The sequence below is a fragment of the Taudactylus pleione genome, unplaced genomic scaffold, assembly GCF_031769625.1.
Source record: "Taudactylus pleione unplaced genomic scaffold, aTauple2 ptg000054l, whole genome shotgun sequence".
Taxonomy (NCBI): domain Eukaryota; kingdom Metazoa; phylum Chordata; class Amphibia; order Anura; family Myobatrachidae; genus Taudactylus; species Taudactylus pleione.
Window position 1 is genome coordinate 3051489 of NW_028284456.1, and position 16422 is coordinate 3067910.

The window sequence follows — 16422 nt, forward strand, 5'->3', positions numbered from 1 at the left end:
TGCATTTGCAGTTCTCCTTTGTTTCTCATGCAGATCTTGATATTTATGTAGCTTAAGTGAATACACCAGAGGGACAGCAAGTGGCGCTAGCATGAAGTGTTGGTGTGTTATCACTCTGTATATAGGGCCTGATTCAGAGTTGGGAATAGAGAGAGAGATAGCACTTAACTGTGTACCTGGACAAACCATGTTGCAATGCAAAGGGTGTAAATACATTTAAAAAAAATTGCATGTAGGGTAAATACTGGCTGGTTTTACATGTAGCCCACAAATACTGCACAGCTTTATTATTACTCTACCATTTAGATGTCAGTTTGGACACCTCCCTCCCAAATCTAAATCTCTATGCACATTTTAAATCTGCCCCATCTGCAGTGCAACATTGTTTCACCAAGATGATCAGTTGAGAGAGATATCTCTCTCTATTCTCAACTCTGAATCAGGCCCATAGTACAGGATTGTTCCAGAAGACAATAGGGATGGCCATCGGTGGTGTTACCATAAATGGCATAATAGCAATTAGCCATCGATGGCTACAAACTATTCAATGGCCAACAGCCTGTAGCGCGGATATACGCGCCATACCGCGTATTTTGCGAACCCTGTATATATATATATATATGTATATATATATATATATTAGAACTCCAAACTGCGCAGCACTCTCCTTCCCATATAGTCATAAGTTGCCGCTGTGCACGCTATAGTATTAGACAGCTGGTTCCAAAGAGCAGCACTCAGCAATCTTGTAGCTGTGAAGCTTAATTAAGCTGTGAAGAGGCATTATTTACAAGACTGCTGATTGCTGCTCTGGAACCAGGTATATTTTTCAAACTAAGTGGGTCCCGCAGGGCGCGTTGTGTGCATCCAATTGTTGCCGGCGGCGGCATCCTCCCACCCAACAGCCACTGGCGGAGTTTCCTCATCCAGTCCCTGCATCTCATCCAATCTCCAGACAGCTCTGACCAGGCTCCGCCCACTCCCCGGAAGAAGCAGCAGCAGCACCTCCAGCAAATCACTGACTTTGTCTCTTCAGCCAATCGCAGCCTGCAGTGTCTTCCTCCCCCTCTATGAGCCACCAGCGCAGCGCGTCGATCTGCTGGTCTCTTTCCCCCAGCTCAGGTCAGTCTCCTGTGGCGCCATTTTAGATAAACTCACATTTAAGTACATATGGCGATATTATTATTAGCACCATGCGATTGCATCTTTCATCATTTCTCATATACACAGTAATACGCACAATTGCGCTGTTAACTAGTCGCATATTAGCGAATGCATAAATTCCTATATGAAAACACCGTTTAGTAGCTAAATGCGCACGCACCCGCACCAAGTTAACTAGCATCTTTATATCAAACCCCGCATACTCACACATTACATATTCACATACAAGGTTTCATAAGCTTTAAGGTACAAGATTTAAGTTGTTCATTTAGTATAAATGCTATGAAATAAAGATTGCTTGGTAACTAAGGTTTTATACATGCTAAGTAAGCCATGTTTGGTTTTGTACTGATGCGTACTCTTTCCACAGTATTCCGGTGATATCGGTGGGGAGATCGCATCATGCATTCTCGAGTTATGGACAGCAGAGACTTCAAGCAACAAAATGTATATGATATAAATAAATGTTAGGATTTTCCATGTGGGCGGGAGGGCAGAGACCCCCAGTTGTTAGAGGCTGGGTGAGTCTATTTGAACCAGCCTGTTAAACTCTCTGTAACAGATGCTTCCTCCCTGGGAACCAATGACATCATCAACAAACTTCTCTATTGTCCGGTCTATTCTGGGGGGGTATAAATATGTGTGCTCCAACACTGGGTCTTTAGTCTTCGTGCTGAATGCTGATAAACGAGGGGTTTCTTGCTGATGCCTAACATCTGGTCCGGAAGCGCTGCGTATGTATACTGTACTTGGGTCTGTATAATTCCTTTGCACCGAATTGTGTCTGGATCAATAGCGTGTTACTGACTGTGCTTTGGAACCACAGATTCCAGGTCTTAAGTCTTTATTTACTGTATGACTGCGTACGCAAATTAGCGTAATCTATAGAAGGTATAGGCAGGATATTAGAAGGTATAGGAAGGAGTGTATAGCGGTTCTGATTCAGTATCGTTAGTTGGGGGCTCGTAGTGAAGTCACTTACCTGCTCACATGGTACATACGTCTATCGATATTTCAGCAAAGGGTGGAGTGGCCACATGCAGGGTTTACCTGCAACCGCTTTGTGCTGAAAGATCGCTATCTGTCTCCGTGTGAATCAAGGAAGCTGACTAGAATCCAGGGACAAGAAAGGAAAAAGTTTGTTTTCCTCTGTTGATAGAACCTTACGTTTAAAGGGGTGCCACAGTACTGAGTACGCGGCTGAGTCGCAGGTTTGCGCACAGCAAAGATGCACTTTTGCGTACGCAGCTAAAAGTTGTCATATGGTTGGGTGGTAGTCGCATTATTGTGTATGCGACTGGTCACACAATAGCGTATACGTACTTCCAGTTGTGCTGCCACGTGTTTTAGATAAAGCTGTTGAGGTTTACATTTTTCAATTATTATCAATATCTGGGTTAACGTGTATTTTTCTGCGCAGGGAAAAGTGTGTAACAGTGAGTGTTTGTTGGTAGGGGTAACTTGTTACAGTTAAAGGTACCATATGACCTTTAAGGGCTAAGTGCTAGTCGCTTGGTAAGCAGCTTTACCGTTCTATACACAGTAGCAGGTGTACATGTTGTCTTTGTTGTAGAGAGGTGCGTGGAAGTGGCCGACATACAAACTTCCATAGGTGTGGAAGTTGCCTTACTAAATCTTATCCATGTGTGGAAGTTGCCTTTTTCAAGTCTTATCCTGGTGTGTGGGCGCCGCCGACTTAAATCGTCCACAGGTAAGTGAAAGTGTCTTGATTGTCTTTCACCAGTTTAAATCTTCATTGAAAAGCGTAGGATTTTGTCTCAGAATGGGAGCCGCGCAAACAGTAGAGATGTTAGACAATGATGTGCTGCTAATGGAGGCGCCGATTGGATCGGCTCATCGTATTATGCATACTAAGTATGGTACTTATGCGATAAGGTATTGTGATGTATGGCTTAAAATGACGATGAAGAGTGTTAGACCATTTCCCAGAATTGGTATTTTTGATAAAAATGTATTAGAAAATGTCCGGGATCACATCAGTCTGATGCGCTCCCGAGAGAAAAAGGTTAAATATTATGAATGTTTGAAACTGTGGCAGCATGAACGGGATGCATGGCTTAAAAATGTGCAAACGACGCAAACTAGCATCGCGAGCACATTGCCAGAGAATACATCCGCGACGCTAAATTGCAATACGGGCGAGCCGCAAAATGGCGCGCACGTGTGGCAAGGTAGCGTTGTGGAGAGTATTGCCAGCAGTTCATGCTCATCTCCCCCACCTTATGTGGATGGAGGTGCAAGTGCAGTTACCAAAAATACTCATAAAAATGTAACAAGCAATTTGTACCCTCTCTTAAGCAACCTTAAAGAAAATGATGTTTATGATGTGGATGATGAGCCTATTGTAATGTCTGCCATTTCCCATGCTGTGCAAATGATAGATGCTGCATCACCACAATCACAAGTGGTGCCGCCATCTCCATCGGTAACAGCAAGGGAAGTGTTAACACCCTCTGCACCCATAGAGGAAGTTGTTCATACCATACGTAGCAGCAGACTAAACCCCCAGCCAGGTAACCAGGTCAAAGGTAGCAGCGCTACCGGTCTGCATCCCATTTGGACAGTAACCATTCCAAATGGAAATGCAGATGCGAATGGTATAGTGCCCACGAGGGAAGTAGTAATGCATTGTCCTTGGACAAGAGCAGAACTAAATTCCATCAAAAATGATTTCCCCGATCCCAAAAAGGAACTAGCCAAATGTCAAAGATTTTTGAGAAATTTGGGTAGTTCACATGAGCCCACTAATAAAGATGTGTGGTGTTAATGGCCTGCCTACCACGCAATACCGACGTGGCAAAATTTATCACGGATTGTGTATTGGATGGTGACGTTCCCTTAACCGACCAAGTAAACCAAGGTAACATTTCCCGCATTGTAACTCAATTCGGTATATACTTTTCAGTAGTAGTTAACTGGAACAAAATTTTCACCATTAAGCAAAAGGAGAGTGAATCTGCAGAAGATTATTGCGACCGGGCACTGCAGGCTATCAACCAGTACACTGGGATAGAGGATATTAAAGGTAGCACTCACCACAGGGGAATGAAAGTCACGGTACTCGTGGACGGTCTGAAAGAGAGATTAAAAACCCGGGTTCAGACCTCACAGCCTGGCTGGCGGGGACTCACAATAGATACCCTTATAGAAACCGCCATTGAACATGATAAAAACATCTCAAAGAAGAGAGAAGCCCAGAGCAAAAAACTAATGGCTGTCAGTATCCAAGCTCTGGAGGGAATGACGGTAACATCACAGCCAACAGACACACTTGCACTTGCACACACTTACATCTGAACAAGTATGTGCCCTCACCAACTCCACGCAACAACAAACACAACTCTACCCCACTAAACCAATACAACCACAGGTCCCATACTACTCACAAACTTCTTATCCCCCACAATACCCTTACCCTCCCTATCCTTACCCGTATGCACCGCCTTTACCCTCTGCTCATACCTCACAACAACACATGTCTTCACCCGATCCACGAACATGTTTTAACTGTAAACAAACAGGACACTTAAGTAGAAACTGTACAGTAAAAGAGTAGGAACCCCAAGTCAGGGAAGACCTGGATATCCCCATAGGGGATATGCACAGAGACCAGCAAATGTCCAACAGGCACCAGCTCCAATTGTGGCTGTAAATGCTTTATTGGAGAATGGTAGCGAACGCTAGGGGTCAGGTCATACCTGTAGTCTACAGATAGTCAGGTTAACGGGAAGTACTAGGGAAGAACCGGTCATGATGGTTGATGTAGCTGGCACTGAATATCCTTTTCTTGTAGACACAGGGGCGACCAGGTCAGTGATAAAATCTCCCGTTAATTTACAGGTGACCAACAAGACAGTACCAACAATGGGTGTAACAGGTAAAGTGGAACATTATCCTTTAACAAAGTCCACAGAGGTTACTATTGGGCCGTTGCATACCAGGCATTCTTTCCTCCTGGCTGCTGCGGCTCCTACTAACTTGCTGGAAAGAGACTTGTTATGTAAGATGAGATGTGTTATATACTGCACCCCTGATGGTGTATTTTTAGATATCCCAGAGAGTTGCACACGAGGTGCGGGATATGTTGGACACTCCCCAAAGTATAATGTATCACTCTACAAGTTTAAATGAAAATCCATCCCAGGTAGATGAAATGTTGTCCCAGATTCCAGATTCCCTTTGGACTAAGGATGGACAGGACACTGGATTAATGGCAAACGTAAGCCCTGTAATGGTAAATTTAAAAGGCGGTAGGCAAGCTCCAAAAATTCCCCAGTACCCACTAAAACAGGAGGTAAAATTAGGGGTTTTTCCAATAATTGAGCGATTATTGCAAAAGGAAATTTTAGTTCGTACAGCTAGTATAGCCAACAGTCCCATTTTTCCAGTGAAAAAGAGTGGTGGGAGGGGTTATAGGCTGGTACAAGACCTTAGAGGTGTTAATAAGGTGGTAGAGAGCCAATTCCCTGTAGTGCCAAATCCAGCTGTCATTCTGATGCAGATCCCACCAAACGCAACCCATTTCACTGTCATTGACCTCTGTTCGGCTTTCTTTTTTTTGCCTCTTCTCCCTGACTGTCAGTATCTATTCGCATTTACATACTGAGGGTTACAATACACATGGACACGGTTACCCCAAGGTTTCATAAACAGCCCCAGTATCTTCTCCCAGGCATTGCACGACTGTTTACAATCTTTCCAACCTGCCAATGGATCTGTTCTAATTCAATATGTGGACGATTTATTGCTATGTTCTGACTCGTTTATGTCATGTTTAAATGATACTAAACTTTTGTTACTTCATCTCTCGAATACAGAACACAAGGTGCCTAAGGACAAACTACAGCCGTGCCAATCCAGAGTAAAATATTTGGGATACTGCCTAGCCCAGGGTTTACGACATCTTACAATGGATAGAATCCAGCCCATACAAAACATGACACTGCCGCAGAATCAACAGCAAATTCGTACCTTCTTGGGAATGTGTGGATACTGTAGAATGTGGATCCCAGGTTTTTCTATTTTGGCCTTACCTTTACAGGAATTAGTCTCTTCCTCAAGGCCCGATCATGTCGTACACACAGAGGAATCAGAGCAGGCTTTCCTTAATTTTAAGGATAGTCTGACAAAAGCTCCTGCATTGGGAATACCTGATTATGAAAAACCTTTTGATTTGTATTGTACGGAAGCCAATGGTTGTGCTGCAGGTGTCCTTATACAAAAACATGGTGATGCCAGTAGGCCCGTAGCATACTACAGTGCCCAATTGGACACTGTGGCAAGATCACTCCCCACCAGTTTGAGAAGTGTAGCAGCTACCGCTCTATTGGTCAGTAAAAGTGAGGACGTATATTGGGTCATGATATGATTGTCTACACTCCCCATGCTGTATCTGCTCTGTTGAACTTAGCTCAAACCAGACACATCTCTTCAGCTAGGTTTACCAAATGGGAACTAGCTATAATCGCACCCGCAAACATTACTGTTAAACGTTGCAGCACGCTGAATCCAGCAACGTACTTACAATATGTACAACATGATGTACAAAGGGTGGAAGGAGAGGAGTTGCTGGCGGGAGGTGAGTTCAGCAGACATAATGATACGCACAATTGTATGACATATCTGAATCAGACCTTTACTGCTAGACCTGACACACCATGACACACCTTTAGAGAATGTGGAAGTGACCTTTTATATGGATGGGAGTCGTCATAGACAAACAGACACAGGTGAATTATGTACAGGTTATGCTGTTGTAAATGACACAGACATCATAGAAGCTAAGCCTCTTGGTCCTCCTCACTCAGCCCAGTAGCACTAACTATAGTGTGTGAACTGGCAGCAGGCAAATCTGCTAACATTTACACTGACTCGAGGTATGCGTTCGGGGTGGTGCACGATTTTGGGGCTCTATGGTGTCTGAGAAATTTTATGACAGCAGCAGGCACACCAGTTGCACATTCCCGACACATAAAACATCTTTTAGAAGCAATCCAACTGCCCAAAGCGGTGGCAGTAATTGTAAAGCCCATACATGTGAGGATGATCCGGTGTCACTGGGCAACAACAGAGCCGATGAAGCTGCAAAATGGGCAGTAGGGTTAAAAATGTTTTCTCCAACTGAAAAAATTATGTCTTTCCAAACAATTGATATGCTGAAATTAATTGAGATGCAAAATTTGTGTTCAATTCAGGAAAAATCCATTTGGAAGTCCAAGGGATGTGGGCAAGAGTCCTCCAGGCTCTGGAGGGACGGACAAGGTAAGCCAATAGCCCCCAAGGCATATTACCCCAGCCTGGCTGAGGCAGCACACGGTCTGACTCATCTGGGTAAACAAGGTACGTGCAAGTTGGTGAGGGCATACTGGTGCGCACCAGGTGTTTCTTCACAAACAGAAAAGATAGCAATGTCCTGTCTGACCTGCTTGAGGAAGAACATAGGGAAAGCGATCCCTACCAAACCGTCCCACATTCCACCGACTGATGGACCTTTCCAGGTGATACAAATTGATTTCATCCAATTACCACCCTGCAGGAACCTTAAGTATGTATTAGTGTGCACAGATGTATTTTCTAACTGGGTTGAGGCCTACCCAGCGGCCACTAATACTGCTGCGTTTACTGCCAAGAAAATAGTTCAGGAGTTTGTATGCAGGTACGGTATCCCTAAAATCATCGAGAGTGATAGGGGTACTCTTTTCACAAGTGATGTTTTTCAAAATATGTGTAAGCTGATGGGTATTAATAGCCGACGTCATACCCCCTACCGACCGCAAACCAGTGCCAAGGTAGAGAGGATGAACGGGACTATTAAAAATAAGTTAAGTAAAATCATGGCAGAGACTGGACTAGGATGGCCAGAAGCGTTACCTTTGGTCCTACATAGCATAAGGACCACTCCTAGACCTCCTCTGAATCTGTCCTCATTTGAAATATTGTTCGGTAGACAACCTCATTTGATTATAAGTCCACAGGAAGACCTGAAGGGTAACAACAAGGTAACTGTAAAGTATCTTATATCAATGAGTAAGCAGTTAAAGCAACAGCAGCAGAAACTGAAATTGTTGTCTAATGATATGCCTGAAACTAACTGTCATGATGTTGAACCAGGCGAATATGTAATGATCAGAAATTTCTTGCGTTCAGGTTGTTTGACTGATCGGTGGGAAGGTCCGTACCAGGTGCTGCTGACGAGTACTACATCTATGAAGGTGGCCGAGAGAGATACCTGGGTCATTCCACTCACTGCAAAAAGGTCAATCAACCGGTGGAGAAACAAGTCAGAGACAAGGCTGATAGTGTGGACCTGTCGCTCGCGAGCTTGTTCCGGGAGGATTGAAAAGGTTGTAGTGAGATACCTGAACTAAAAGAAACTTGCAGGTTTTGTTGTGACAATGGACGGGCCTGCTGTGTTAATTTTCATATTCTCTTTTAGAGTGTTCACCATCTTGGTTGGTTCGGGGATATCCAGTTTCTGTGATGGGAGACCGATCGAGGAAATGGGAGCTGATGGCAGTGCTGACGGAGTGGAGTCAGGAGGAGTGCAGTGCCAATCAGGGGAGTGTCTGACCAATCTTAGTACTGTTATTGTTAAAAGGGTTGTCTTTCCGGATACTCGGGGACGGTGTGGAGGTTTGTCGTCTGAAGATTCCTGTATTTGTGAGGTATGTGGGTCCCTAGTTGATGAGAACTGTATCCAGCGGTGCCAACCTAAATATAACCCATACTGGGGAGGGTATCCTTTAGAGGATTATCATAGCATGGTAGGCAAAGTGTTAAATCAAACTGATTGCTGGGTGTGTTCACATGTGCCACAGGGACAGCATAATGTAGGGTTGGTGCCATGTCCACTGAATATCATGGAAATTTTAGAATTACAGAAAGGGAAAACATTGGATGGAAAATTCCTCTCATCCAAACCACCTCATTTCAAACACTTTTGTGTTTAAACATAACCAACCCCAATAAACCCGGGAGTTGGGAGGTGACGGGGAATAATCAGACAATGACCTTCTCACAAAGAGCTGATAATGAGTCCATAAACCAAGATCTGTTATGCTCAATTAAATCTGGTGGGAAACATTTTAGGTATAGGTATACATTGAGTTCCATCAAAGAAATTATTGGTAAGGTGCCAAATGGCTATTGTGCTAAAATAATACAGCCAGAAACTTGCATGTACCAGATGGAAAAACCAGAAATAGGATTGTTTGCAAGGGAAATGTGCTTAATGATAATGATGCGTACCATTCCTTATGTTCTCCCTGATCATGTATTTTTCATACATGGAAGAAAAGCGTATCGATGGCTCTCCCCGAGTTCTGAAGGTTTGTGTTACCTGGGAAGAGTAGTCCCAGAAGTTATGACCCTCACACATGTTGAAATGCATGGTATACATAAAAGTACACCATCACCATATCTTCACACACAATATGAACACAGAGGCAAAAGAAATATGATATCTGGTGACGTGCATAAAGCCACTCAGTTAATCAGTGAGACAACTGGCTTTCAAGCTCTAGTTGCACTGGATCCCACCAGGATTGCTCGGGGTACATAAAATTTTAGGTATATTCAGGAACTTGCTAAATTGATAGATAATATCACCGAGATGTACGATGACACATTCATGTATACAGGGAGAGAATTGCAAGCGTACAAGAAAGAACTGGTGCAACACAGACTAGTGTTGAATTATTTAACTGCTGTTACTGGAGGGTATTGCGTAACGTTAGCCACCCAGTTCGGAGTAAAATGTTGCACCTATGTCACCAATGATAGCAGCAACCCCAAGGAGGTGATAGACCGAAAGATGGATGAAATTCTGCAGCTAAAATGGGAGTTTCGTAAGAACCATAATGCTTCAGTGGCTGAAGTAGGGGAAGAGATAGAAGGATGGGTTTCATGGCTGAACACAGTAAAATGGTTCTCAGGTCTAGGGGAATGGGTCCAGGAAGTGATCGCCAGCATAGGCAAATTCTTGATCCCTATACTAATTGTCATCATAATAATTGGCATATGTGTCCGGTGTGTTCCTATTGTATTGAAGTGTGGAAAATGTAAAAATAGAATAAAACGCAAGGACGAAACTATGATGGTGGTCAGTAATGACAATATGAATACCGAGGTAAATATAGAACTGCATTACAACCCTGAACTAGGAAATACCATAATTTGATGTATTATATTTAGACGTGCATAGAATGTATTATTGAAATGTTATTTTTAAAACACCTCAGATAATGAAAAGTCTCAATTCCCCTTCAAGACTGCTTTTATAAGACTGGTGCATTCCCACACCTTTCACATGATCTTCCAAGATCCGCGGTGTGCGTATAATAGTAGTTTTATGTCCCCAGCCAGAGACACATTATTGATGGATTAAGAACCACCTTGTGCCATCTCATAATAACACTAAATAATATGTAAATGTAAGCCTAAATTAAAACTCAGAGAATAGATTGTGATAGCATGTTGTTTGCTATCAAAGGGTGGACTGTCGAAGCTGGAAAATTGGCTGAGACAAGACGCCATCTTGGAAATGAGATCGCAAGACGCCATTTTGCGAATGGCCGCCCAAGCACCATTTTAGATAAACTCACATTTAAGTACATATGGCGATATTACTATTAGCACCATGAGATTGCCTCTTTCATCATTTCTCATATACACAGTAATGCGCACAATTGCGCTGTTAACTAGTCGCATATTAACGAATGCATAAATTCCTATATGAAAACACTGTTTAGTAGCTAAATGCGCATGCACCCGCACCAAGTTAACTAGTGTCTTTATATCAAACCCCGCATACTCACACATTACATATTCACATACAAGGTTTCATAAGCTTTAAGGTACAAGATTTAAGTTGTTCATTTAGTATAAATGCTATGAAATAAAGATTGCTTGGTCACTAAGGTTTTATACATGCTAAGTAAGCCGTGTTTGGTTTTGTACTGATGCGTACTCTTTCCACAGTATTCCGGTGATATCGGTGGGGAGATCGCATCATGCATTCTCGAGTTATGGACCGCAGAGACTTCAAGAAACAAAATGTATATGATATAAATAACTGTTAGGATTTTGCATGGGGGCGGGAGGGTAGAGACCCCCAGTTGTTAGAGGCTGGGTGAGTCTATTTGAACCAGCCTGTTAAACTCTCTGTAACAGATGCTTCCTCCCTGGGAACCAATGACATCAGCAACAAACTTCTCTATTGTTCGGTCTATTCTAGGGGGGTATAAATATGTGTGCTCCAACACTGGGTCTTAGTCTTCGTGCTGAATGCTGATAGACGAGGAGTTTCTTGCTGATGTCTAACATCTGGTCCGGAAGCACTGTATACTGTACTTGGGTCTGTATAATTCCTTTGCACCGAATTGTGTCAGGATCAATAGCGTGTAACTGACTGTACTTTTACTTGAATAATACTTGTGCTTTGGAACCACAGATTCCAGGCTTTAAGTCTTTATTTACTGTATGACTGCGTACGCAAATTAGCGTCATCTTTAGAAGGTATAGGCAGGATATTAGAAGGTATAGGAAGGAGTGTATAGAGGTTCTGATCCAGTATCGTTAGTATGTATATATATATATATATATATATACACACATACATACATACTGTATGTTACATATACATTACACACATACACACACTTACCTTGCAGCAGCTGCGCGTTGTAGACCCGATAAGGATGGGGCTTGGCAGGCTGTCACCATGTCATTAGGCTCCTCCCCCTAGCAACAAAATGCCACGATTCGCGGGTCCAACAGGACGGAGCCAAATGATGCGATTCTAATGGAATTACATCATATTGGTTCCGCCTCCTCCCGATTGACTCACGAACCAGAAGATGGTGCCTGCTCTGCGGCTCTCACGGGGGTGTTTCTGGGTACTCAGAAACCCCCCCTGCGTGTGCTAGTGGGCCTATTGTGGGATGAGGAGAGATGTGACCAGTATTGTGCGAGTGTGACCAGTGCCATATGGGCGTGTACACCCTGTACACTATCAGCACCTACAGTGTGTCTCCCAAAATATAAAAAAAGTAGAAAACTTGCCTCATTTTGTAACTAAAATAGAAACAGTTTTAATACCGACCATGTGTTAAGCTGAACTGCTGGTCATCATCATGCTGTAATGATGAAGGGTCTATTTTTATGTGGAGACCTGAAGCTGTAGTCCCATCGGTCCTATTATTAATTTGAGTACATAGAAACTTGTTTAGCCTTGACAGTATTACGGTTTATTTTCTTAACTATAATGTTTATTTCTTAAGCAAATCGAATAAATGTTGTGTACATTAATGTCTAGGAAGGACTTCATAAAATCATTTCTAGGATGTATAGAAATTAAGACGATATTATTATGTATGGAACATGAAATAGTAAGCTCAACATTGTTATAAAAGTATAAGAATTTCCACATCAGTTACTTAAATATAATGTTTAGCTAATTTTATTCATTAGTAATCTAGTTAACACAGTGGAAAATAGCAGTTGAGCCTTCTAGCATTTTATGACCTTTTCCATAGAGTTGCAGATAATAAAAATGGCAAAAATTTTAAATATATCATTAAGACATTGCTTTAGAGTGGTATCTATGGTTTTCCTATATACCATACTGCTTACAGTATAACAGTAAATTAATGTGCTAGAAACTATATTACCACATACATGTATGTTTGTTATAGCCTCTGATACCCTGTTCAGATAGCACTGTCCCATGCTGTTGACCTGGGTCCCTCTACACATTTGGAGGTAAATTTGCAATTTGGTGCTGTAGTAGTCAATGTTAGATTTATCTATTCAGCCTAACTGCCATTTGCATATCCTAAATGCCACAAATTGCCATCCAGATTTTTTACCAGTCCAAAACTCTAACTGCCGGATATATTAACCTATGCTTACACAACCCCATTGCACAAACTTCCAAAAAAAGAAGTGGTTGTGAGGTAGCTGAAACATAACCGAGGGTTTTCCAGGGCCAATGGTAAATAACAGTATTACCAGGATCAGGACCGCCATCAGGGGGGGACTGCCAGGACTGGGCCCAGACACTAGCAAAACGGGAGGATGCCTACGCCCGCTCCAACCACTGCTGCACATCCCGCACTAGCCCCCTCAATGGACCAATACCCCATCCTCTCTTCAGGCTCCTATTACAATGGGGGTGGAGCCAAATGTGACAACCTCCGCCCCCATACACCCGCATTTTGGAGGGGATGGGGTCTAATGATGTGAGGTGCCCGCCCTCATTAGCAACCTGCTGTTAAATGATCAGTGTAAGTAGTAACTATGTGTGTGTTTTAGCATGTGTATGTGTGTGTCTGTATGTGTTAGTGTGTCTATATTTGTCTGTATGTGGTAATGTGTATGTATGTGTTGGTCTGTATGTATATGTTAGAGTGTATATATGTGTATGTATGTGTTAGTGTGAATGTGTATGCATAGTAGTGTGTATATAATATATATGTGTATGTATGTGTTAGTGTGTATATATGTGTGTTATATATAATATGTACATGTTAGCTATATACTGTGTATATATATATATATAATAAACACACAGATATATATGTGTATACATATATATATATTATTAGAACCCCCCGAAAATCCCACGTGTGCCTCTGCCCTTGTTCAATAAAATATATATTTTTTCTGTGGAGTCGGTGCACGTGACGTCGTGACATCATGACAGGCCGCTGGAGGTAAGAGGTCAAAGGAGCCGAGGTGCATGAGGAGCAGCGCCAGCCAGGTCTGGAGGAGAAGAAGGCAGAAGGAAGGAGCATTATTCAAGGTGATAAGGTAAATCATGACTCATGAGACTTGGCGGTAGCGGGGGAAGGGGGCCCAGGTGCCCTGCCTAATTTGTCAGTCCCGGGCCCCACAATTTCTGATGGCAGCCCTGACCTGGATAATAGGTAAAAAAAAGTTAATGTTTCCCTTTTAGTTAAATAAAACAAATATGTGCCCACTTTGTATATAAAATAATGCATGCGCCATATGCAGTGCTTTTATTGGCATGGCAAACTGGTACTGTTTAGCCTTTCCCGGCACTAATAACTAATTAAATAAGGAGAAATAGCTTTTTCGATTTGCTGTAAAAAGTGGCAATAGCAGAAAAGCAATTTGCGTAAGCTCTATAAATAGAGCTCAGTGTTAGAAATGAGAGCCCCCAGTTTGAAGCATGATGTAGGTAATTGCGCCTTATGATAGTTGTGTTTGGAGTATTTCACCTGTGCTGCAGACACAGTACAGGAGCTCCTTAATGTATCTTTCTTGTCCCTCTGGCATAGGGTTACCACCTGTGCGGGAAACCGGATGGTAACCAATCCCAGACATCTTACATCTTGGAATGGGCATCGCATTCTTTAACCCACGATTAACCATTCAAATTTCCATTGCCCACTCTTTATACCAGGGGTGGGGAATCTTTTTTCTTCCGAGGGCCATTTTGATATATATAACATTATTTGCGGGTCTGGTGATGTCACACAGGTGCAGGGCCACAATCACCGGTGATGAAAGCAATGCTGTAAGGGCAGCGGTGTGACCGTCTGAAGCATCCTAAGGATGATCCAGATGGCACTGCTGCATAGATTCTGGCTGCAGGGTGCCATTCTAGGCACCCTGCTAGCCAGATGACTCTAGCAGAAAAAAGCTCAGAGGGCCAGACCAAATGGTTCCACGAGCCTTATACGGTCCCCGGGCCTGAAGTTCAGCATCCCTGCTTTACACGAAGGGAAACAATGACAGGAAGTCCAGATTTCTGTGTCACATCACAGTGATGTCACTGAGTGCTAGTGCTCTGTGCTATGTTACAAGAAGCTGCAGAGTGTGAAACATCATGACATCACTGAAGAGCCACATCCCCCAGCCATGTCCCTTAGCCATAGTTCCCTAGTGACGTTCCTTAGCTACACCTCTACTCATGGCCGTTAGTTATGCCCCTTGTTTGAAAATCTGAAAAGAAAAAGATAGTAACCTTACTCTGGAAGTGGGAGACAGTTGATAATAAAATGTTCCATAACAAACCTTATTTAGTATTATTACACAGAATATCATTAATAGTACAGATATGATGTGACTGCAGTTACAATAAGAAATTTTGCTTAGTAAATCAAGTACAGTAAGCTGCTATAATATGTAGTGTTCCTGAAGCTGCAGAAGTGAGGTCAGTTTTGAGCACAGCCACAAGTTAGAGACTGCAATTACAGAGGTGACGGTCACAGTTCTGAAGTAGAGAAAAAGGCTGCAGGTAACAATGTGGTAGAGAAGTACTGTAGGTCTGCAATATCAGCCAATAGAAACAGGCACTTGCACTGTAGGAAAACAGCAACACAGAGGTCCCAGTCAGCCCTCACTGCAGTGCAGAGACAGCAAGGTTGCTGTGTGACTACGGAGTAGTCACAGATGGAAGGAGATAGGTCCAATTTCATTGCAAAAATAAAAGTTTTCTCCTAGCCCGTGCGGAAGAGTAAAGGCAGTGGAAGGCAAGTAGAGAATATCAGCCATCAGGAGTAAAGCAACAAATGGAGCAGTAGTCCGTATATACTATTGTTCTCCATTGCAGGTACTCAATGGTGGTTACTGATGGAGTCCAGAGGTCAGGAATATACTCAGGGGTAGCCCAGGAAATACAGCAGGTCCCACAGGTGATAGAGAGCTACTGACACTGTGCTAGTGGGGCCAAGCAGAGTATAGTAAGCATCCTGCAGGTATGAGAAGATTGCTATTAGGGTGGCTCTCGCCTGGTCTTTAGGAAAACTGGATGATAGTAGAAGAGCCAATGGATCACTGTTCAGCAACATCCAGTATTGTCATTTACTTGTCATCTCCTTCAGCTTTTTCTGTTTCAATTACTTTTATTCTTATCCTGACCTCAGTAATCTCCTGGTGTAACCCCTCTATTTCCTGGTCTTTCTTATTCACCAGTGACACCAATTTGCTGAATTGCTTTTGCAGTTTGCTGTGCCTTTTCTTTGTTTTCTTAGCAATTAACAGCTCCTCCTCCATCGCATGCACCTTTAGGTTGTTTTCTTCCTGCAATGCTGCCAGCCTTCCAGTCACTGTTCTTTATTTCTGTAACTCCGATCTTAGGTCTTCCATTTCCATTTTTATTTCTACCTCTTATCATGAGGGTGGCCATCTCTGAAAAGTCTCTTTCTCTCTAATATCAGCTTCAGGTCAGTGAGCTCAATCTGAATGTTCTACAGGTCATACAATAGTTGA